At 41.4% G+C, this 23,055-nt stretch overlaps 1 protein-coding gene and 1 long non-coding RNA gene across 2 annotated transcripts in view; both read right to left on the bottom strand.

The window, feature by feature from the left end:
• The window catches only part of cdh13 (cadherin 13, H-cadherin (heart)), a 526,046-nt gene that overhangs the window by 391,616 nt on the left and 111,375 nt on the right, over positions 1–23,055 (bottom strand). The gene's annotated exons all lie outside the window — the stretch shown is intronic.
• On the bottom strand, positions 54–1,450 carry LOC139584034 (uncharacterized). Its single transcript, XR_011676667.1, has 2 exons — positions 1,163–1,450; positions 54–699 (listed from the first exon to the last, which is right to left on the bottom strand). It is a non-coding gene; the product is annotated as an uncharacterized lncRNA (long non-coding RNA).

Here is a 23,055-nt window from a genome sequence, read left to right as displayed (position 1 = left end):
ATATTCAAATAGAATGCATTGAAACACCTTGTATTTAGATGAAGAAATTCCAGTTTTTGCAGCGTACAAAATATACCTTTATTTTTGCTTCTGGGCTCTGTAAGCAAACCACAATACAACAGTGTCTGCTAAGAACAGACATGTAAACAACAAAAGTGTCTATGGAATAAAATTAAAGTGTCAGAGTGTAGATACAAATATTTATGAACAATATAAATATTTATGAACCATAGTACAACAGTGTCTGCTAAGAACAGACATGTAAACAACAAAAATGTCTATGGAATAAAATGTAAGTGTCAGTGTAGATACACATATTTATGAACAATATTCATATTTTGGAACAAATCTTGAGATCGGTCTTCAATCATTTGCATTGCCTTTGTGATGCGATAAGGGCTGTCTACATCTCTTTTCTCCCTCCTCCTCACACCCCTGCTACTACTGCTGCTGCTCTGTGGCATTGGTGAAGAGCAAGCCAGTGTAGTAGGTCTTGGAGGTGAGCCCAGGATAGAGCTTCCCAGGTCCTGCATGGAGAACTGTTTCCAATTCTGCACTGCAGCTCAGTGTGGGAGATGGGCTCGAGGCCAATTACCAGTCAGTACTGGGGGCAGAGGCAGTGCTGGGTGCCGGTGTACAGGCAGTGCTGGGCTACAGGGAACAAAAACGGGTGCTGTTTCCATTCGCTGGTGTTTGTGCCTTGAAAAAGAAAAACGTAGAGGGCTGTATAGTACACATCCAAACCATCGCAAACTATCAATGAACATCTTATCAAACATCGTTAACCGAGACTACAATAGACTATAATATAGCAAATGTTTGAGCAGAGTTCAGTAGGTTTGACCTACTGCAGCTACTCAACTCTGCTTAAACATTTGCAACTTTTTAGCTAGCTGGACCTTGCTACCAAACTTTGACTTCGGTGTTAACAATGTAGGAAGCTTATGAAATTGTTTCTTGAACAAAATGTTTGATCAAAAAGTTGCAACGCTCTCTAGTTTAATTTGCTGGCTTTCTTTCTATGCACAAGTATGCTTCTAGGTTAGCTAGCCACTAGCCAGCCAAGTAGATAGCGCTAGCTGGCTATCTATTGTTAGCAAACATGGCTACTCGGCTAATATACAACCAAATACCTAATCCTCTGGTGAATACGGTAAATTACTTTCAGACATCCCATGCTTCACGTGCCGAACAAGCTAGGGAAGCCGGCATCTCCACTGTGGCCCTGGGTTCCTTTATTTGCCTTGACAAATTTGTCTCAAACCCTACCCCACTTTTTCAAACAAATGGATGGGTCCGACCCCAGCGTCTCCACAACGTCCCTCCATGAATTGGTCTTTACATGCTGGTCTTTATATAATGCATGGCTAGAATTGTAGTGGTGAAGGTAATTTTGTATCTCCTCGGTCAAGAGATGCTCGAAGTTATCAGTCGCCATGTTGAATGAACACTGAGTTTTGGGCTGAATCGAGTAGAAGAATAAACTCGCGTCACCCCTACAGTTGACCAATCACCGACAAAGGGCCGTAGACTTCGGCTACCGAAATTCGCCTTGCCTCCCCCCCAAAAATGTGTTTCACGAACAGCCGAAGAAACCCTTGTCGAACACCAAAACAAACACAAAATGTAGTCAGAATATCTGCACAAACTGTTCTGAACTGTTTCAGATGGGAAGCATGTGGCCGCCTTTACAATAAATCAATCATGAGGGATTTGACAAATATCCACTTTGTTAGATCAGATTTGCTGTATGTGCACCAATCCGGCGTCCTTCTTCTATCCCCCATGATCTGCGTTCCAATGACCTCTTTACCACATCTATGAGTTTACCAGTCAAATTGCCAGGGTTAGAGCTTCCAAGCCCTTTCTATTGATTCTATTTCTATAACGTTTGGTACGATTCCATTTATGCCATTCCAGTCGTTACAGTCCTCCTATAGCTCCTCCCACCAGCTTCTGCTGACCCAGAGGTTTTTCCCCAGGTGCATGAACAATGAAGACATTTAGACCGATGTCGATGAGAACCTATGGCCAAATGCTCAAGACTCCCTGCTAAACATGATGTTTCTTTCATTTTTTTCATTTGATTACAGTACACCTATGTTGTAATTATATCTGAACAATACATTTATTTTTTGCATTAATGATTGTAAAAGATGTCTTCAATTATCACACGTTTGATCACAAATTATAGAAATTAGGAAATTGTGATGTTCAGTCAATTTTAATGGGTAGTGCAAGTGTATTATCTAATGTGAAAACAGTGTAATGTACTGTAATTTACAGTACTATAGCATATTACATTCAAAGGGCAGTTTTTAAACATTTATCTTGCATTTTTTGCTATTGGATTAACTGGTTGTTAAATTGGTAAATTGAGAAGATACTGTGTTGTGTTTTGGTGATTCAACCAATGTTCTTATGGTATTTCACAATAACCTTATATTTTTGATCAATGGTTGTGTAGTGAAAGATGTCTTCAAAGAAAATGAATGCACAATAAAAGGTTTTGAATATGAGTGTTACCAGTTTGGAGTTGTGTACTAAGAGTTTAGAAAATGCACTACATACTTCTACTCATAAAACAACATATTGTGATTCACATGGGCATTTTATTGGTATTGATTATTTATTTGTATTGTCACATACACCAGATAGGTGCAACTAAATATATTGTTTTACAAGGTCAGCCATAGTAGTACGACACCCCCGGAGCAAAGTAGGGTTAAGTACCTTGCTCAAGGGCACATCGACAGATTTTTCACCTTGTCAGCTCGGGTATTCAAACCACCTACCTTTCAGTTACTGGCCCAACGCTCTAATCACTAGGATACCTGTCGCAGTAGCCTACATAACCTATTGTGCAACAGAAAAGAAATCATCCCATTTTAAATGTCATTTATAACAAGAGAGGAAAATGTCTTTTAGAATCAATACAGCCTCTTCAGAGACATCTTTATCCACTACTCCAGTCACTGGGTCCTCTCTGTTGTTATTGAACCAAAAGTTCAATGCAATTAAGACATTTCTCAAAACTGTAATGGCCGGCTGACTGGGGGGGGGGGGGGAGAGAGAGAGGCAAGTGCTCAGGTAGCCAGCCAGGTGGAGAAACAGATAGATGCTTTGTCTCACTCATCATCAGGTCAGGGATATGGATGGGATAGGATGCCGTTTGTTGATGACATAAAGGAGATTCATGTAAATATATTAGCCTGATTATCATGTAAGAGGGAGGAGATATGCTAATCCAGGAGCTGAGGATCCCAGAGGTCATCATTATGCTGTCTTTTGATACCACAGGGTGGCTAGGAGAATGTGCATTAATGGCACAGCAATAGGGATGTAACGATACCAATATTTTTTCTATGGAAAAAAAGAAAACACGAAGCAGACCAAACCCTTTGGTCCTTTAAAAACCTGTTGTATGTAAAATATTGTGCGATAAAGCTTGGAAAATAAACAAATGTGACTGGATGACAACGTAACGCAATGTTTGTTCTCAACATTAGGGAGATTTTCCTAAAGAAGTTAAATCCGCTTTGTGTTTTGTTTCCTTGCCACGATACTAATGAGCATCGCAATACTGGTATCGTCCCGGCCTTACACAGCTGGGGAATATGCACAGGACTTCCTGCAGAACGCTTAGGCTGATGTCTGATTGTACTCTATGTCTGGTATTGATGGTTGGTAACACATCCTTATTAGAGGTGGGGGTCAATCATAAACACTTATAGTAGTTTTGCTCTGGTTGTCAACCATTAGCTAACCATTTAGCAGGACAGTAATATGGAGATGAGGTGTACAGTACAGTATGTTGGGGATGATATGGGTTTGGCAGGGCCTCCGGTACAGAGCCCATTAGATGTAATGTCTCTGCTAAGTATTCACTATACCCCAGGGACAAGTGCTTTCCTCCTGGTGTCAAACTGTTAATTCAATTCTATCTGGGGGCCACTGTCAGAATAGATACAATCTTTGTTAGTCATGAACTCAATCACATTTATGGGACAGCCGAGCCTGACGAGGGCCTGGCGACATGCAGAACCTATACTGTCACTTTAGAATGTCACTGCCGCTCCACCTCGGCAGGGGATAGATAAACAATATCAAAGCAATTTAAAGGGAAATAAGACAGCATTCAGTAAGAACATCTCGAACAGCAGGAGGGCAACAACATTAGGGGGCTAGAAGACAGTCAGTGGCCATATTGTCTCGTCTGAGCATAACGACGGTGCCATTTTAAAGGACGTTCCAGTGAAAGACAGGAAGAATGGTCATATCGTCACTACACATCTGCCTGCTGCAGTAGAGAACTACCTGCCCCCTGCTCTCTCCGTGTTCAATTAGTATTAAAATCTGAAAGCTAAAGAAAAACTGTAGAGTATTTTATGACAGGGTGACCATGCTGAGAGGAATGTATTGGAACGTGTGTGCGTGTTTGAATGCACTATTTGTGCATCCTAGAGTGTCTGGGCAAGTGGGAGTGGGTGGATTTGGAAGTACTGTGGGCTTAGGGAATGGGATAAAAGAGTAATACATGTAAAATATGCATGAACATAAGAGTGGGCAGGCAGATGTGAAATAGGAGTTTGACAGATCTCGAGAGTGTATGTGCAGCCATATGTGTGTAAATCTGTGTGTCTGTGTGTGTTTGAAGTGAGATGGAAGAAAGCGGGACACATCGTTATTTTGCAGGCCTTCCTTCATCTGGAGGTGTCATGCTGCAAGTGTGGAGCTCACATTCTGTCTGTGGAAACCACCTGCTGTCAGCCTTAGCCTAGCGGATAATCACTAGCCTTGTGCGGTATACCGTATATAACGTTACCGTATACAGGGGGATTTCTAAATAGCCACGGCATGTTTTTGCAATACCATCAATACAGTTGAAACTATTTCTTAATTCTTATTCATAAATTTGAATATTTGTAGCTACTTTAAAAAAAAAATGTTTTAACCTGCAGTCAACTTGTGCAATACATTAGGAGATAAAGCAGATTGCATTCTTCATTTCACCTGTCACATGATTTTTTATCATAAAGCTTACCGGTAGTCCCCAGTTACATGGTGTTTGTTTACAAGCACACAACGACGAGAGACCGCCTTGTGAGTCACTCACTGTAGAGCAGCACGCACCAGGTGATCTAGTTACAGTATGGAATTCACAACTATATGTTTGCCAGCTAGACATCTTATAACTATTAAGTTTACTGTCTAAAGTGTTCTAAATGCTCTGTATTTGGATTGCTAATTTAGTAGCTAGTTATCTAAGTGGTTATCTTCCTGCAAAATCAAGCTTCTCGTGATAACAGCAGAAAATCCTCTCCTGGATCAAGACCCTTGCTGTCTAATATTTGTTTTGTGTGTGCAGCAAACAGTGAGTAGCATTTTTTTGTTTAGAAATAGCATCCCTTGTGTACAGTGCCGGTATTACCGAATATCCTGGAACAGCACAAGGTCAGTATGAAGGTATGCAGGATTCGCACAGACAGTGGCAAGTCAAATTCATGGACTTTCAAGTACTTTTTCAAGCACTAATATTTATTAAAACCTTTCAATTTGCATTAGTTCCTATTATGCAATTGTTTCTAGGTGCCAACACATGGCAGTATATTGCCACAACCTCATGAAAAAAAGTGTTTCACTACGTATTTGCTACATACATGAGTGGTAAGTCAGGACTGATGATGTTGACAGATTTTCTTATTTGAATTGTAACTCAGTAAAATCTTTGAAATTGTTTCATGTTGCGTTTATATTTTTGTTCAGTATACCTAATAGTCTTCATATTTAAATTGTCTTTATATTTCACAAAATTTTAGGTCCCACAGGCTGTCCCAAAACATAATGACATGAAAGTGAATTCTGACAGTGTAAAAGGCCCTTAATTGACTCTAAAATGTTGTATTCTATACCCATTTATTTTTTATTTAAACAATAGTTAACGAGGCAAGTCAGTTAAGAACAAATTCTTATTTACAATGACGGCCTACCAAAAGGCAAAAGGCCTCCGGCAGGGACGGGGGCTGAGATTTAAAAATACAAATAAATTAAATAAAAATATAGGACAAAACACACATCACAACAAGAGAGACACCACAACACTACATAAAGAGAGACCTAAGACAACAACATAGCAACACAACATGACAACAACATGGTAGCAACACAACATGGCAGCAGCCCAACATGGTAGGAGCACAAAACAGGGTACAAACATTATTGGGCACAGACAACAGCACAAAGGGCAAGAATTGTTTATTTATTTTATTTTATTTAACCTTTATTTAACTAGGCAAGTCAGTTAAGAACAAATTCTTATTTACCATAACGGCCTACCAAAAGGAAAAAGGCCTCCTGCGGGGTCGGGGGCTGGGATTAAAAAAAAATATATATATATATAGGACAAAACACACATCACGACAAGAGAGACAACACAACACTACATAAAGAGAGACCTAAGACAACAACATAGCAAGGCAGCTATGGGCTACGTTAAACATTAGCTTCTAACTTCATCCTTGTAGCCAGCTAGTTATAGCTAGCTACCTGGCTAATAGCCAGAGCCCTTGAGCTACCTAGCTAGCTAGACATCTGACTGAAATATCAGCGACTATTTACAAGTTGTACGCTCATCCTCCGAGAGTCGGGGGGGTTAGTTTGGGGATGTCTGTTGACACGGCAGGAATCAAGGGTTTTTAAAATAATTCCCACTGTCAGCGGTGTCTCTCTGCTACTTGCCACTGTAGGTCTGGGCTGAGGTAGTTTGTTTCACCTCTCTGCCTATGTCGTAAACAGAGTTTCCCGTTGGACAGAGTGGTGAATGAATGTGCTGCCATAGATTTTTATAATTACCCCAAGATAGACCACAGCCTGTCATTTCCAATGGGAGCAAATTAATCCTAGAGAGCAGAACAAGCAAAGAGGAGGGCAGAGCCAAGCACGAGCTAGCGAGAGCCTATCGACACATTCTAGCATGTATTTGCATATGAAGTCCACATGTGCAATAAGTTAATTCGCACTCTTTCTAAACAATGCTATTTTTTTCAACTTTGGAAAAGAGTCAAGTCTACAAAACATAGTCCACTCTGATTGTAGCAGATTTTAGTTTTGGAAACAGAAAACTTTATTGAGATCAAATGTTTCATCAATGAAAAAATTTGTAGAATGTCGGCCAAAATCTATCTCGCTCCTGTAACGGCAGCCTTCCTCCTCTTCGTCTGAAGAGGAGGTGTAGCAGGGATCGGACCAAGACGCAGCGTAGTTCGTGTTCAACATGTTTAATAAAAGACGAATAAACGTGAACACTATACAAATACAAAATAACAAACGTGGCAAAACCGAAACAGTCCTATCTGGTGCAGAGAACACAAAGACAGAAGACAACCACCCACAAACCCCAACACAAAACAAGCTACCTAAATATGGTTCCCAATCAGAGACAATGACTAACACCTGCCTCTGATTGAGAACCATATCAGGCCATACATAGAAATGGACAAACTAGACACACAACATAGAATGCCCACCCAGCTCACGTCCTGACCAACACTAAAACAAAGAAAACACAAAAGAACTATGGTCAGAACGTGACAGCTCCATCTTCTCCCACTGCCAGCCACTGGGCTTCCTTTCACCCATATGTTTGGTAGTGAGTGGAAATGGCAACCGGATGCTTCACATTTATACTTCCTGTGAAATATCTGCCTCATTGTTCTATCTGTGGTGCTGCTAACAAGGCCAGTCCGGGGGAGCAGGTGAACATAATGAGCATACATGAATCATGCATGATTTCACTTGTTCGCAGAGGTAGGTGCGATTAGAACTCAGATCAAGAAGCCTTCTGAGCGTTGATCGATACTGGGAACGTAATAAAAAGTGGGTAAACGATAATTTAAAAAATAAAAAGGTGATTAAACGCAATTTCACAAATAAAAATGTTCATAAATGGCGTTCCCGTGCATTTACCCTCCATTACATCCCTGGTTGGGACTGGCAAAACCCGTTCAAAACATCAATATCCTGTCAAGCAAGTTTGAATCTACATTTGCCTGGCCTTTTAGCTATCGATGTGACGTTTTGCGGCGCCTAATCAGACAGTTCTGTACCTGCCTGGCTGAGTGGCAGTGTTGGTGGAATTGGTGAGCTCGCCTAGCAACCAGAGAAGTTAATTCGTAAGACCAATCCATTTTTCTAATATTTTTCAAATTAACATATTTGATAATTTTCTGATCTCCTCTCATTTTATTTCAAGTACCAACTTGAGAAAATGTCTGGTTTTGAAGGTATTCCAGTACTTGAATTTCAGAGTGCCAAATTCAAGTACTTTAAGCACCTCAAGCACCTTGTGCGAACCCTGGGTATGACAATCTGGATACCACCCAAGCCTAATAATCACACACTGAATCTGTCACCACATACACATCCCATGGACCTACAGTTGTCTCCTGGCACGGGCAGTGGAGAAAATAATTGATTTGTTCGCATTTCATCTTCCGTATCATGTCTGTGTGAAGACAGCATTGTTTTGCTGTGATTGGGTCAGCAGGACTTCTACACAGCAGAACACAACATGGGAGGATTACTGGACACTCAACAAAGGATCTTTGGTGAACAAACACAACATGATGTCCACATACAAAATATTATTTCCAAGCTACATCACTGAAAGGGTCTTTCTTTTACATGCGACTAACAGAGTGAGAGAAGCAAGGTGAAAGAAAGGCGGTACTGTCTGGTACGGTGTGGCGGCAAAATAAATAGTGGGGGTACACCGTACCGGTAAAACATGAGCCAATTACAATAATTAAAACAAAATGTCAAGAAAACTGTAGGCTATTATTAATTGGACATGAAAACGGGTGGTATAGTCTACGCTCCAAAATGCGATGTGGTTTGATGGTCCAAACTGAGACGCGTGAGGACAGCAGTGGAGCCATTCCTTCTGGCCTACTGACAATCACCAATTGTCATTACCAATTGTCATTACGCTTGTTGGTGTTTTGTGTAACAGATGTCTCTTCCATTCACCCCTGTTTGGAGGAAGGAGATATGTTGTGAGAGGATGAACATACAGGTAGTCTAGTAAAGGAGCCCTTTGAAGTGACTGTTAGACAATCAGATGTAAACATCATGACTGGTTGTGTTTATGCCACAATTAAAGGGTAATTCATTTTAAGATAAATGACACATTTAAATAAACTAAAGTAAAAAAATATATATACAAAAAAGTTACACAATAGAATAACAATATTTTTATTTAACTAGGCAAGTCAGTTAAGAACAAATTATTATTTATAATGACGGCCTTCCCCGGCCAAACCCTAACCAGGACGACACTGGGCCAATTGTGTGCCGCCCTATGGGACTCCCAATCACGGCCGGTTGTGATACAGCCTGGAATCTAACCAGTGACGCCTCTAGCACTGAGAAGCAGTGCCTTAGACTGATGTGCCACTCGGGAGCCCGAGTGAGGCTATAATAATGAGGCTATGTACAGGGGTTACCGGTACCAAGTCAATGTGCGGGGTACAGGTTAGTCGAGGTAATTTGTACATGTAGGTAGGGGTAAAGCGACTATGCATAGATAATAAACAGTGAGTAGCAGCAGTGTAGAAACAATGGGGAAGGGTGTCAATGCAAATAGTCCAGGTGGCCATTTGATGAATTGTTCAGCAGTCTTATGGCTTGGGGGTAGAAGCTGTTAAGGAGCCTTTTGGACCTAGACTTGGAACTCCGGTACCGCTTGCCGTGCGGTAGCAGAGAAAAAGTCTATGACTTGGGTGACTGGAGTCTTTGACAATTTTTGGGGCAGTTTGACGAGGGCGGCATTTTCCGAGCTAAACTGCCCAAGACACACCAACAACAAAACATACCTCACATTATTCTGCCACAAAACAATGATAACTTCTCTCACTCAGTGGCATTAGGGATATATAGGTGAGCGCTGGTGCCGCCCTATGATAAGCTGTGCCCACTTTGCCAAAGGCAGGGGTGCAAAATATTTAGCTTGTCCAGGCCCAGCGCGCCTCTCCAGGGCCCCATCAAATTAATTTACCATAAATTATGTACAGTAGCCTACAGTAGAAAGAGTAGTAGCCCATATATATACAGTGATCCCTCGCCACTTCGCGGTTCACTTATCGCGGATTCGCTATTTCGCGGATTTTCATAATGCATTTTTTTTTTTTTTTTGGTGCATTGTGCTCTGCATTCTGATTCGCTAAAAACTCACTCCCGCTTCTTGTATCAAAACATGCTACGAATTGTGCTATCATTTTGTCGTCTCGTGCAGTTATGTGTACGTACATAAAACAGCTTGGCAAATTTACATTAAGTTGGCCAAATTATCTTGTAATTTCGAACATCTCCTAAACCCATAATGTCGACGAAACGGCCTACACGTGAGTCACTGTATTTGTATACATGTAATAGTTGCTAATTGTAAAAAAAAAAAAAAGTTTTCTATTTCGCGGATTTCACTTATCGCGGGTCATTTTCGGAACGTAACCCCCGCGATAAACGAGGGATTACTGTATATATATATATATATATATATATATATATATATATATATATATATTTACAAAATAATTATATTTGAGGGCTTGGAAATTATGCAGACAATTACATTGATTGAAGCCACAATATACTGATCTTCAATATTAAAGAAAAAAGAAAAAATGAGGAGAGAGAAGCAGGAGAAAGTGACATCAGCTTTGGAGCAGCTGCTGCATAATCAAACAGAGGTGGACAGCAAATGGTGCTGAAAGAAATTAATTTAAACAATTTATTTTAATTCGACTTCACTAACAACAAAAAGGCTTTGTTGGAGCCTATTTCTTCCTATTCAAATAAATAAGAGGTAGGCCTTCCTGTATGACAGACACAATTATGCTATCCATAGATTTGTCACCATGCACTCCGTATAGTCTGAGGGGCTTGGTGTGTTTGGTTAAAACCGGGGCTCCAATTGAATGAATGTATGTCATAACCTTTTTTAAAGAAAAGGAGAAAATGATACCTATTGTTAGCTTCATATTTTGAAATAAATACAAGTATCCAGATAACATAAAGCGTTTTATAACAACTCTTTGATGCCTTATGCTAGAAACAAGCTTTAAAATGCCAACAAAAGACGTGACTGATGCATATGGGGATATATTGATTCATCTCTATGACCGTCTGAAGCTGAGCTGCGACCTTCAATATTCGAGGAGATGAAGAATGGACTCTGCTATCCCTTTTAATTGAGCTTTTCCTTTTCTGCTCCGCCTTATCTCAGCTCACTGGTCACGATAACAACACCCACCCGTAGCACGCGCTCCAGCAGGTATATCTCACTGGTCATCTCCAAAGCCAAAACCTCCTTTGGCCGCCTGTCCTTCCAGTTCTCTGCTGCTAATGACTGGAACGAATTGCAAAAATCGCTGAAGTTGGAGACTTATATCTCCCTCACTAACTTTAAACATCAGCTATCTGAGCAGCTTACCGATCGCTGCAGCTGTACACAGCCCGTCTGTAAATAGCCCATCCAATCTACCTACCTCATCCCCATATTGTTTTTATTTACCTTTTTGCTCTTTTGCACACCAGTATTTCTACTTGCACATCATCATCTATCACTCCAGTGTTAATTTGCTAAATTGTAATTACTTCGCTACTATTGCCTATTTATTGCCTTACCTCCTCACGCCATTTGCACACTGTAAATACTTTTTCTATTGTGTTATTGACTTTACGTTTGTTTATTCCATGTGTAACTATGTGTTGTTGTACTGTGTCGCACTGCTTTGCTTTATCTTGGCAAGGTCGCAGTTGTAAATTAGAACTTGTTCTCAACTGGCCTACCTGGTTAAATAAAGGTGATATAAAGAAGGTGTTTAAACCCATCCAACTTTAGGGAAATACTTCTGTTGTTGGGTTAAGCAACGGACGAGTAGCCAGCAGTTGAAGCTTAAGTTTGTCTGCATTGTTCAGCCTCTGTCTAAACTGAAAGGTAACTTTTGAAAGTGTCATGCTTAGGTTCATAAGGAGGACTAATATTTAATTATTCGCGAACAGCAACCGTTTCATTGCAAACAAGACACTCTGGTTTGGCATTGGACAAATATGGTTTCTCTGTCCATTCTTCCCTGAAATTTCTATTTTCATTATTCACCTTTCTTTTGATACTTTATCAGAACGACATGTTCTCTTTATTGCAAGCTAAAAAAAAATATGAATTTAATAGAGGCATAGTCAATTTTATATGTGTAATCAGATTGAAAATATTAGGATATGTTATTGATATGAACTGATTATATAGCCTACTAACCAGATGTGTAAAAACTGTGTTTAATTTGTAGCATAGGCATATGAATTGGGCTGCTATTATGTTCTGTTCTGCCGACTACCTGCTGGACACTAGGGCTGGGCGTTATGGCAAAAATATTTTATCACGGTATTTAAAAATAAATAGATGTTTGACGGTATTTTATGGGTTTTTTAAATAATAAAAGTTCTACATTTGCTTTATGAATAGTGGGCGACCTTAGGGTGGTAACACATCCATTCTAAGTGATTTCAATGGGTCTTTCTCCATTCTGATTGTTTTATACTGTTCAATTCAACTTCAACCCCCAAAAAGTCATAATTTTCATCAATTTCTGCATTTGAGATCATTTCCAAACTGCCACGTAGGGTTGCACGATATGGGCAAGCAATCTGGGCCTTATTTTTAACCAAATGTTGCAATTTGACTTGCGATTTATAGCAAAACACTTGGGTTAACCGTTGGAATCATGGAAATAGAATGTCTATTCTTATTATATTGTTAGAATATAATAGTGGGCACTTTCAATACAGTGTTGTTTGACATGACAACTAATGAAAATGAGTTATTGTGACAGGGTAGGAACTAAAGTGTTGATAGGTGTTTCCTTGGGGACCCTATAATCTTTGGCTTCATTGATTGTTTTCTCTTAGCTACTTCATGTAGCTAACATATTCTTGCTTTACGTATCCCTCTTTAATTTAGAAGATACTGTTGCACAAACAACATGCTGATTCAGGTCTATACCATCACTGGTATTATCAGGCTGTATAGCTAATTTCGCTTGCTCTTACTCAGTACATTTATTAGCTAGCTAACGATTAACTTTAGCGGCTAACAAGATATAGGAACAACTTGCTAAGGAAAGACAAACTAGCTGTTTGCTGATGTAAGAAACACAAGCTAATAGTGTCATAGAATGCTAGTAGATTTATATTAAGATCAATGCAGCAAAGTGACAACTGCATCATTGTCATCAACATTCTTGCATGTGCTGCATTGACCATGCAGACTGACCGCAAGTGTCTCGTGGTCGAGGAACAACAAATGCGCTCCTTGAGTGACAGGAGCCGGGGCTAGGTCTGTGTGGAAAGCAGCGTGGAGAGAGTGGAGAGAGATGACTCAAGTAGCGAAGTAAACTATAAAAATGGACGTTACACACTGCGTATCACATTTAAGAAACCAAAAATTCAAATACCGTTATAGAAGGTAAAGTAAAAACCCAAACCGGTCCGTGTATCAATACCAGTATATCGCAAAACACGATATACCGCCCAGCCCTAGTGTACACTATTCTAGTTTACTGGGGATAGGAGGGGGGGGTGGCAATTTTTTGGTTTGCCTAGGGTGGCAGAATGTACAGGGCCACTGCTGCTAAATGTTTGGGGTGCATGCACACACAGGAGGTCCCATACCGGGAAGAAATTCAATCTATTTTTACCCCTGGAGAGGAGGAGAGTGATAGGACAGAAGGGGGTAGAACAGTAGAGAGAAAACAGAAGTGGAGAGAGCATACAAATATGTTTTACATAATGTAATAATATCATATCCGTGCTTGTGTGCTTTTTGAGGCCTCAGTGGAAATAGTTATATAATGGGCTTAAACAACAAATCATTAGGGACGTGTTTTGTTAGTTTGTTATTTGTTAGAGGGGGAGCGGCGGGGTAAGTTGGAGAGCTTCAAGCCTCATCCATGTCTACCCTCAAAAACTCCTGCTGGTAATAAGCCTAATGTGACATGTGATGCTCTCTATCAATATGAGGCCCGCTCACACTGAGACAGGATTAGCAGAGCCACTGATGATGACACTAACAGCCACCATTCTCTGAGTTGACACTTTTATCAGGGCCAAGCACAGATTTCATGCATATTCACTCATCACTAATGCCACAAAATGAAAACGCAGCAATATTTCGAAATGGATGTACAGTACATGTAGAGAGAGAAACTCACTCACTCAAGGTAGTTTCCATGGTTCAGTCTGATCCGGGGATTACCCAGAACCCACAGATGCAAAAGGGTATTCAATTCATCTCCAGTACATCACAAAATACACTGTTACTGTGCAACATGAACTTACTGTAAGGTCTACAGTATATTACCAGTGTTCTACAACATCGTAAATGCCTGGGCATTGATGCAGCTAGGGCAGGGGTGTAAAATCTAAATGTTGGGGCAAGCCCATAAATCACATGTATACAAGGCCTTCATTGAATGCATTACATCGCCCTACTGTAAGGACGACTATCTGAGTGTACAGCTGGCACTGAAAGACAAGTAATACAGTAAATCTTTATGAGAGCGCACACTACACAGCATCCCTCCCTGGTCCCAGAGAACAGAGCTGTAGAATAGAGAAAGACTGCACTCTCTGTTAGCTTAGTACAGTGCCATATTCTATACAATCAATTACAGGGACCACACTCAGATGAGGAAGAGGTCCTTTGTGTCCTATGCATTTGTTTTGCAGCGAAAAAGTCAACACTGCAACCTATTGATAAACACTTATTTTGTGACTTGTATTTGTGCAGCAAGGAATGCTTTCCTGGAAATGAAATCTATGCATTCTGCTTTTACATTTACACATTTTATCCAGAGTGACTTACAGGAGCAATTAGGGTGCACTCTTTGAAAAAAAAGGTGCTATACCTGGAACCAAAAAGAGATCTCCTATGGGGACAGAACCCTTTTTTTATAAGAGTGTGCCTTGCTCAAGGGCACATCAATAGATTTTTGTCAACTCAGGGATTCAAACCAGCGACCTTTCGATTACTAGCCCAACGCCTTTTCCATTGATCACATGGAATGTTACATTGGGCGTGAAGGGAACGAGGATCATCACAACGGCAGAACAAATAGTTACAGTAGTATGTAGCTAGAGTGTGACCCCACTAATGACAGCTAGGATGGCTGGTCCCATTTTATGAGTGGTCAACAGAGTGACAGCCCCACTGCTGGTAATGATCAGGTAGGGTTGGCCTGTTCCATTCGGCTGAATGAGTGGCTGGGCTGCAGAGTGGCAGTCCCATTATTGTAGGTGTCCAGCAGGTGTGATAGGGCAGCAGTGTGATTAAAGGAGTGACTCCATTGATGAGGGCCGGAGGCGGTGAGCAGAGTAAAGCCACTTGGCAGAGCCAGCTGTAAATGTCACCTCTGGAAGAAATCAATACGGCAATATGAATTTTCAGGAAAGATGATATTAGACAGAGGAAGAAAGCACCTGGTCTCTTGCGTGACTTGTGACTAGGTATGTGGGTTTGTACCGTATGGTATGTGTAAGAGAGCATAGAGAGTGTACGTGCGGGCGTTCGGGCAGGGGGTCATGTGTGGGTGCCTGTGTGCATCTCTGTGAGTCCAAGGGATAAGTTATTTCTGTGTTCAGCATGTGTTTGCAATTCTTCCTCATGCATGTTGACATCTCTGTTTGATCTGTGGCCAGCTCTCTTCTCTTCTTTTTTCCCTGCCAGCAGTATGCTCCCTCCCTGCTGGACTGACCAGCCCAGATATCTCCCTCTGTGTTTGGCTGGCCAGCCAACCAGCCATCCAATCAGCTATCTAGCCAGCCAGCCAGCTATCCAGCAAGCCATCCAGCCAGCTATCCAGCCAGCGAGCCATCCAGCCAGCTATCCAGCTAGCCAGCTATCCAGCTAGCCAGCTGTCCAGCCAGCCAGCTATCCAGCCAGCCAGACACAGGCAAAGAAGATGAATAAGCCTCCTCCCTCTCCCTCAAGCCTGGTCCTCTCGACTGTGGTAAATGTCAGTGCACACCCCGGACTAGGCTCGGTCCTTCCCATGCCTGGCCTCTATACTACTGCCCAGACCGAAGAGAATCAATCTGGCTGGAGCTAAAACACCTGAAACTGGCCAGCCAGCTGGAGCACCTGTGTCTCTAAACCATCTGGAGCTTGGACGCAGCTCCACACCTGCTGGGCCTGTGAATTAGGACTCCACTGCAAGCAGTAAACACACACCCGGGCAATAGAGGAGGGCAATAGAGGAGGGCAATAGAGGAGGGCAATAGAGGAGGGCATGCGAAGGTGGAGAGAGCAACTCTCACAAGTAGCCCACAATTCACCAGCTCTAGCATTTATCGAAGGCACAATTCCATGTCCAGTGTATGAAACATTTAGAAGGCCTTGTAAAATGCTATCCAGAGAGGTTATTCTGTCATCTTTTGTGTACCACAGGGGTCCATGGCCTGTTGACTCCTCCATGAGAGGTAGGGAGGTTGGTTGCTCCTCATTCACAATATTCAGTGGAATTCGGTTGAATCATGAGGGGTGCCTCGTCTTTGCAGCCTTTCTGCACTGAGATGCTTGACTGTGAACTTAAAGGCAGAGAAGAGGTCTTTGTATGCCATGTACTGAACAATGCCAGTTCACTTCAACCTATGTAGAGGTTGTGGGATGGGTTTTGTTCTGACTGAAACTGAGGGTCATGAGTGATGATGAGACGAAACTATGTTAAACAAACCACACAACTCTATGCACAAGGAGTACTTTGAAGGCCCAGTGTGGTGAAAAATGAGATTTTCCAGTGTTTTATATATATTTCCACACTATGAGGTCGGAAAAAAGTTTGAAAAGACCGCCTGAAATCTCAGCCTATTTTGGTGGGATGGAGTTTTGCCCTGCCTGTTGACATCACCAGGCGGTAAATTCGTTAATAGACCAATAAGAAAGAGAGTTCCAAACCTCTCTGCCAATGCAGCTAGTTTTTAGTTTTCCCTTCCCCACTTAGACCACTAGACCACAGTCCTAGCTAAATTCTTGCTTGAGAAATTGCTCTTTGCTAAGAAGCTATTTTTGTTTATTTTTGACAATTTTAATTGAAAACAATCACAGTAAGGTACTTAATTGAACCTTTAACAACCCCCCCCAAAAAAATAAATTTACTTGAAGAGCAGTAACAGAATGACGGCACAAACCACCATTCTGTTACCAAACTTTGCATCTGCACTGTTCTTCAAGTATATGTGTTTTTGTCAAATGTTCTGTGGAAATTCTTAAAAGTAGTCCTTGTGCATATAGTTTTATGCAGTGCTTAATTTGAGCCCCCCCCCCCCCCCCCCCCGGGCCTGATATTCTAAGAGTTTATTCGGGTTGGGCCGGCCAGGGCTTATGGTTTGCACAACATTGTAACCTATGTCTGAGACCATCAACCAACAGGCTGTGTGAGAAGCGCGCCTGTATCTCACAGAACTAGAATGAGATTCACTTTATATGATCTCTCTCCCTCTCTCTGCTCTGATTAACATGAGCCTGCAACACTCATCTCTACAGCACTGTACTTCATCATTTATTTCCTTATAGAATCATTGCCGCGCAAAGTATTCTGGAGGAGCTGCAGCACCCCTATAAATTGAAATACATTTGCCAAAGTTATAGAATTACTGCTGATTGTTCAGAAATAAATGAAATAATTCAGAATAGCCTATTACACCATGAGAAGGCCTATCAGTTAGTGACAGAGGATCAATAGCTTTTTTTTTTTTTAAGCCTAGATGTGGATTGTATGTAGCCCAATATCAAGGCATAGCCTACAGTGGGGATCGCACATCTGTCAGTGAACAACATGCAGACAATACAGCCCTTTCGCAGTATTTCAAATTGCGGGAAAACCCAGGTTGGAAAGCTCCTGCTGAAAAGAGAGGACTCTAATCCGCATGCTGAAAGCTACCAAAATATTTGATTAACTTCCAAATATAGTTTTACAAAGTAAAACAAGAGAGAGATAGGCTTTTGTCATGAACATATTCACCATCACCGGCGAGTGAGCTGCACATCATTGGGTGAATCAGTGAAACTGGAAAGCATTTTTAGGACTATAATTTCCTCCTCATATTGTACAATACGTATGTCTCCACACACCTAGGTCTAGGCTATTGATGGATTCAAGACGAGGTCGTTTTTATTGATCTAATTTTATTGATTGTCAGTGTCAAAGTAGCCTGTCATTTCGATCATTTGTGTGTTATTAAAAAAGATTGTCAGTCTCCAGTCATGTAACATGACAGAGAATTGCATGAAATGCGTTTATCAAAGGCCACAACATTCTTCTGGGATCCTAGGCTACTGAAGATGTTCCCCATGTCCTCAACTCTACTGCTCTCTGCCACTACGCAAATGCCATGATATGCATGTAATGCTCTATTATAAAGGTGATTTATTTTTCTTCTCATGCGCCCCGCTACCTCAGAACTCCCCAGATCACACCACTCTCATGCTCACTTCTTATTCCGCCACCTCCCGATATACAAATGAAGCACTATTTGTATGGTTTCTTTAACTTTGCAATCATTGATTTGTGATTGACATACATTTCAAAGAGAAAAATCTGAGTCTCAGCATCGCTCTGTTACCATGGAACTGTTACCATGGAATTGCCCTAGTGCCTAGCAGTTTTACCAGAGAATATACAGTAGTGTTGACATTGTCCTCTGCTGCCTAATGAGCAGAAGTGGGTGATTTGGCATTTGAGTCAGACTGAGGTTGTAAAAAGCACGATACTACCAGACGACTCTAACTCCACCTGTAACCTCAACAGAGCAGTATAGTCAAAAGACATGGCCATGTCAGTGCCACTTCTCCCTTGTAACAATCTCTCCCCAGGTGTCAGCCTGTCGATGCCGGCTCTCTAAGCACATTTCAGTTCTCCGAGCAGGAAAAATGTCATAAAAATTTTATCAACAGAATCTAGCCTTTACCTTACACTCATTTAACTCTTACTCTGAAGGTTGAGGAAGTAAATGTAAACAAACAAGGTCAATAAACAAACAAACAAAGTTTCGGTGATGGGACTGTCATTGTGACCATGATGAATGAAAATCCTGTGACCAAAAAGTTGATTTGTAAACCCAGCAAACAACAGAGCCTGTTTGTGGGAGTGTCCCTTTTCAATTACTGTCAATCCGATCACACTAGACTGGAGATGGTATCATGGTTCTGTCTCATTGGGCACAAATTGCTAAACAATCGAGGGTTGAATAGTTACAATGAGGAGGCTGTTTCCAGACACAAGCGTATCAGAGGCCATCAGGGGAGATGTGCTGAGGTGTTTGATAGGAGAGATAAGGTGGCCAGCCTCTATGGCCCCGGAGGCAAGAGGCCCTCCTATCGCTCACCCTACTGTCTGCTCCTATTGTGGTGCTAGAGGTGGTATTGGTTGGGGTGGTCACAGGGGCACTGTGATTAGGAATAAAGGATCAGTCTCTGTTTCTGTATTCTCCTTCCAGGTTTATCTGTTTGTCTCATCGTCTGATCTCACTTCTGGCTGACTCCCATTCATCAGTGGAAAGGGCAACGGTGCCAATAGCCTCTCTGGCTCTTTCCTCTATCCTATAAGCACTTCTCTCTGCCTGGATTGCTGGTGATACTGAGGATTATTCTGAAGGCGTTTTTGTCTTGGATGGTGCTAGACTTTGGTAGACTTTCTTTAAATACACTATTAGAAAAAAAGGTGCTATTTAGAACCTAAAAGGGTTCATCGCCTGTCCCCATAGAACCCTTTTGATTCCAGGTAGAACCCTTTTGGGTTCTATGTAAAACCCTTTCTACATAGGGATCCAAAAAGGGTTCTCCTATGGGACACACGAAGAACCCTTTTGGAACCCTTTTTTCTAAGAGTGTACCAAATTACCATTCCTTTCCTCCTAGTATATGTGAACTGTACTGTATTTCTCAGTCTTGAGTTCCACTCCTCCATCCAGTCCTGTAAGGCCAGTCCTGTGAATCCCTCTTCCTCTCTTCCTCTGTGTTCTAGGTGTTTGCTGTGTACCAGGGGACTATACTGAGGGTCAACAATGCCTATACTGTAGCATGATTAAGCCATCGGTACAGGAACCAAACGGACACTACAAAAGACCTTATGCAGTATGTAAATGAGTGTCTCTTTAGATGTTTTGATTGACCTTTGATCTCACTTTCTCTCGCTCTCTTTCTCTCCTACTGTGCAGCAGTAATTGTTCGAGCCACGTGGCTCATTATAATGGCTGGAGCAAATGGAATGCCATCAAACCATTTATTTTTTATTTAACCTTTATTTAACTAAGCAAGTCAGTTAAGAACAAATTCTTATTTACAATGATGGCCTACCCCGGCCAAACACTCCCCTAACCCGGACAACGCTGGTATCAATTGTGAGCCGCCCTATGGGACTCCTGATCACGACCGGTTGTGATACAGCCCGGGATCAAACCAGGGTCTGTAGTGACACCTCTAGCACTGCGATGCAGTGCCTTAGACGGCTGCGCCATTCGGTCACTCGCCACTCAAATCATGTGTTTGATGTACAATTGAAGTCGGAAGTTTACATACACTTAGGTTGGAGTCATTAAAACTCGTTTTTCAACCACTCCACAAAGTTCTTGTTAGCAAACTATAGTTTTGGCAAGTCGGTTAGGACATCTACTTTGTATATGACACAAGTCATTTTCCCAACAATTGTTTACAGACAGATTATTTCACTTATAATTCACTGCTTCACAATTCCAGTGGGTCAGAAGTTTACATACACTAAGTTGACTGTGCCTTTAAACAGCTTGGAAAATTGCAGAAAATGATGTCATGGCTTTAGAAGCTTCTGATAGGCGAATTGACATAATTTGAGTCAATTGGAGGTGTACCTGTGAATGTATTTCAAGGCCTACCTTCAAACTCAGTGCCTCTTTGCTTGACATCATGGGAAAATCAAAAGAAATCAGCCAAGACCTCAGAAAAAAATGTAGACCTCCACAAGTCTGGTTCATCCTTGGGAGCAATTTCAAATGCCTGAACGTACCACGTTCATCTGTACAAACAATAGTATGCAAGTATAAACACCATGGGGACCACGCAGCCGTCATACTGCTCAGGAAGGGGACGCGTTCTGTCTCCTAGAGATGAACGTACTTTGGTGCGAAAAGTGCAAATCAATCCCAGAACTACAGCAAAGGACCTTATGAAGATGCTGGAGGAAACAGGTACAAAAGTATCTATATCCACAGTAAAACGAGTCCTATCTCGACATAACTTGAAAGGCCACTCAGCAAGGAAGAAGCCACTGCTCCAAAACCGGCATAAAAAAGCCAGACTATGGTTTGCAACTGCACATGGGGTCAAAGATAGTACATTTTGGAGAAATGTCCTCTGGTCTGATGAAACAAAAATAGAACTGTTTGGCCATAATGACCATCGTTATGTTTGGAGGAAAAAGGGGGAGGCTTGCCAGCCGAAGAACACCATCCCAACCGTGAAGCACGGGGGTGGCAGCATCATGTTGTGTGGGTGCTTTGCTGCAGGAGGGACTGGTGCACTTCACAAAATAGATGGCATCATGAGGATGGCACATTATGTGGATATATTGAAGAAATATCTCAAGACATCAGTCAGGAAGTTAAAGCTTGGTCTCAAATGGTTCTTCCAAATGGACAATGACCCCAAGAATACTTCAAAAGTTGTGGGAAAATGGCTTAAGGACAACAAAGTCAAGGTATTGGAGTGGCCATCACAAAGCCCTGACCTCTATCTCATAGAACATTTGTGGGTAGAACTGAAAAAGCATGTGCGACCAAGGAGGCCTACAAACCTGACTCAGTTACACCAGTTCTGTCAGGAGGAATGGGCCAAAATTCACCCAACTTATTGTGGGAAGCTTGTGGAAGGCTACCCGAAAAGTTTGACCCAAGTTAAACAATTTAAAGGCAAATACTAATTGAGTGTATGTAACCTGGGAATGTGATGAAAGAAATAAAAGCTGAAATAAATCACTCTCTACTATTATTCTGACATTTCATATTCTTAAAATAAAGTGGTGATCCTAACTGACCTAAAACAGGGAATTCTTACTAGGATTAAATGTCAGGAATTGTGAAAAACTGAGTTTAAATGTTTTTGGCTAAGGTGTAGGTAAACTTCCGACTTCAACTGTATTTGATACAATTCCACTCATTCTGCTCCAGTCATTACCACATGCCCGTTCAATCAATCAATCAAATGTATTTATAAAGCCCTTTTTACATCAGCTGATGTCACAAAGTGCTGTACAGAAACCCAGCCTAAAACCCCAAACAGCAAGCAATGCAGATGTAGAAGCAATTAAGGTGCCACCAACCTCCTGTGTCTACCAGATTGTAACTGTTGATGATGCTATGTTTCCAAACCATGGAGGTAAGTGGCAGTGGGAACTGGGTGTAAGGCTCTTTGCGTTTGTCTTTTTTACAATCCACAAAGAAGAGAATCCATTTTGTCTGAGTCAATATTTACCCAAGATGCCTCTCTTTTCCCCACATATCGACAGCATGTCCTTTGTTCACACCCATAAACACACAGAGAGCAATTCAAAGGTTACCACAGAAAAGTTGGTTTGAAAACCCCCAGAGATCCTGAATATTACTCTACAAAACTGAACAAAACAGGACTCTACATTTCTGTACCCAAAGTAGAGAATTCCAACAAAACCTGGTAAACGTAATAAGCCTCTGTTGCATTACAGCTATGTTATATTAGAAGAGGTAAGCATTGTTTTGTTTTCAGTCATACCAACAGACTCACTATAACTTTCGAACACGGTATTTATCATCTGTAATCACAGACAGGAACATCCACACAAAATAGTCTTTGCTAACACATTTGATATGGGCAATCCAACCCAAATAAAACAAGCTTATAAATAGCCAAATGGGAACTAACCTACATGCTCAACATTTGTTATGGAAGATATCCGTATAAGTGGAAGAAGTTCAAAGGCATCAAGCCTTACAATTCCA

Source organism: Salvelinus alpinus, chromosome 9 (genome assembly GCF_045679555.1).
Source record: "Salvelinus alpinus chromosome 9, SLU_Salpinus.1, whole genome shotgun sequence".
NCBI classification, from domain to species: domain Eukaryota; kingdom Metazoa; phylum Chordata; class Actinopteri; order Salmoniformes; family Salmonidae; genus Salvelinus; species Salvelinus alpinus.
Note: the sequence above shows the minus strand (reverse complement) of the source record. Positions and strands in the feature narration are given on the sequence as shown.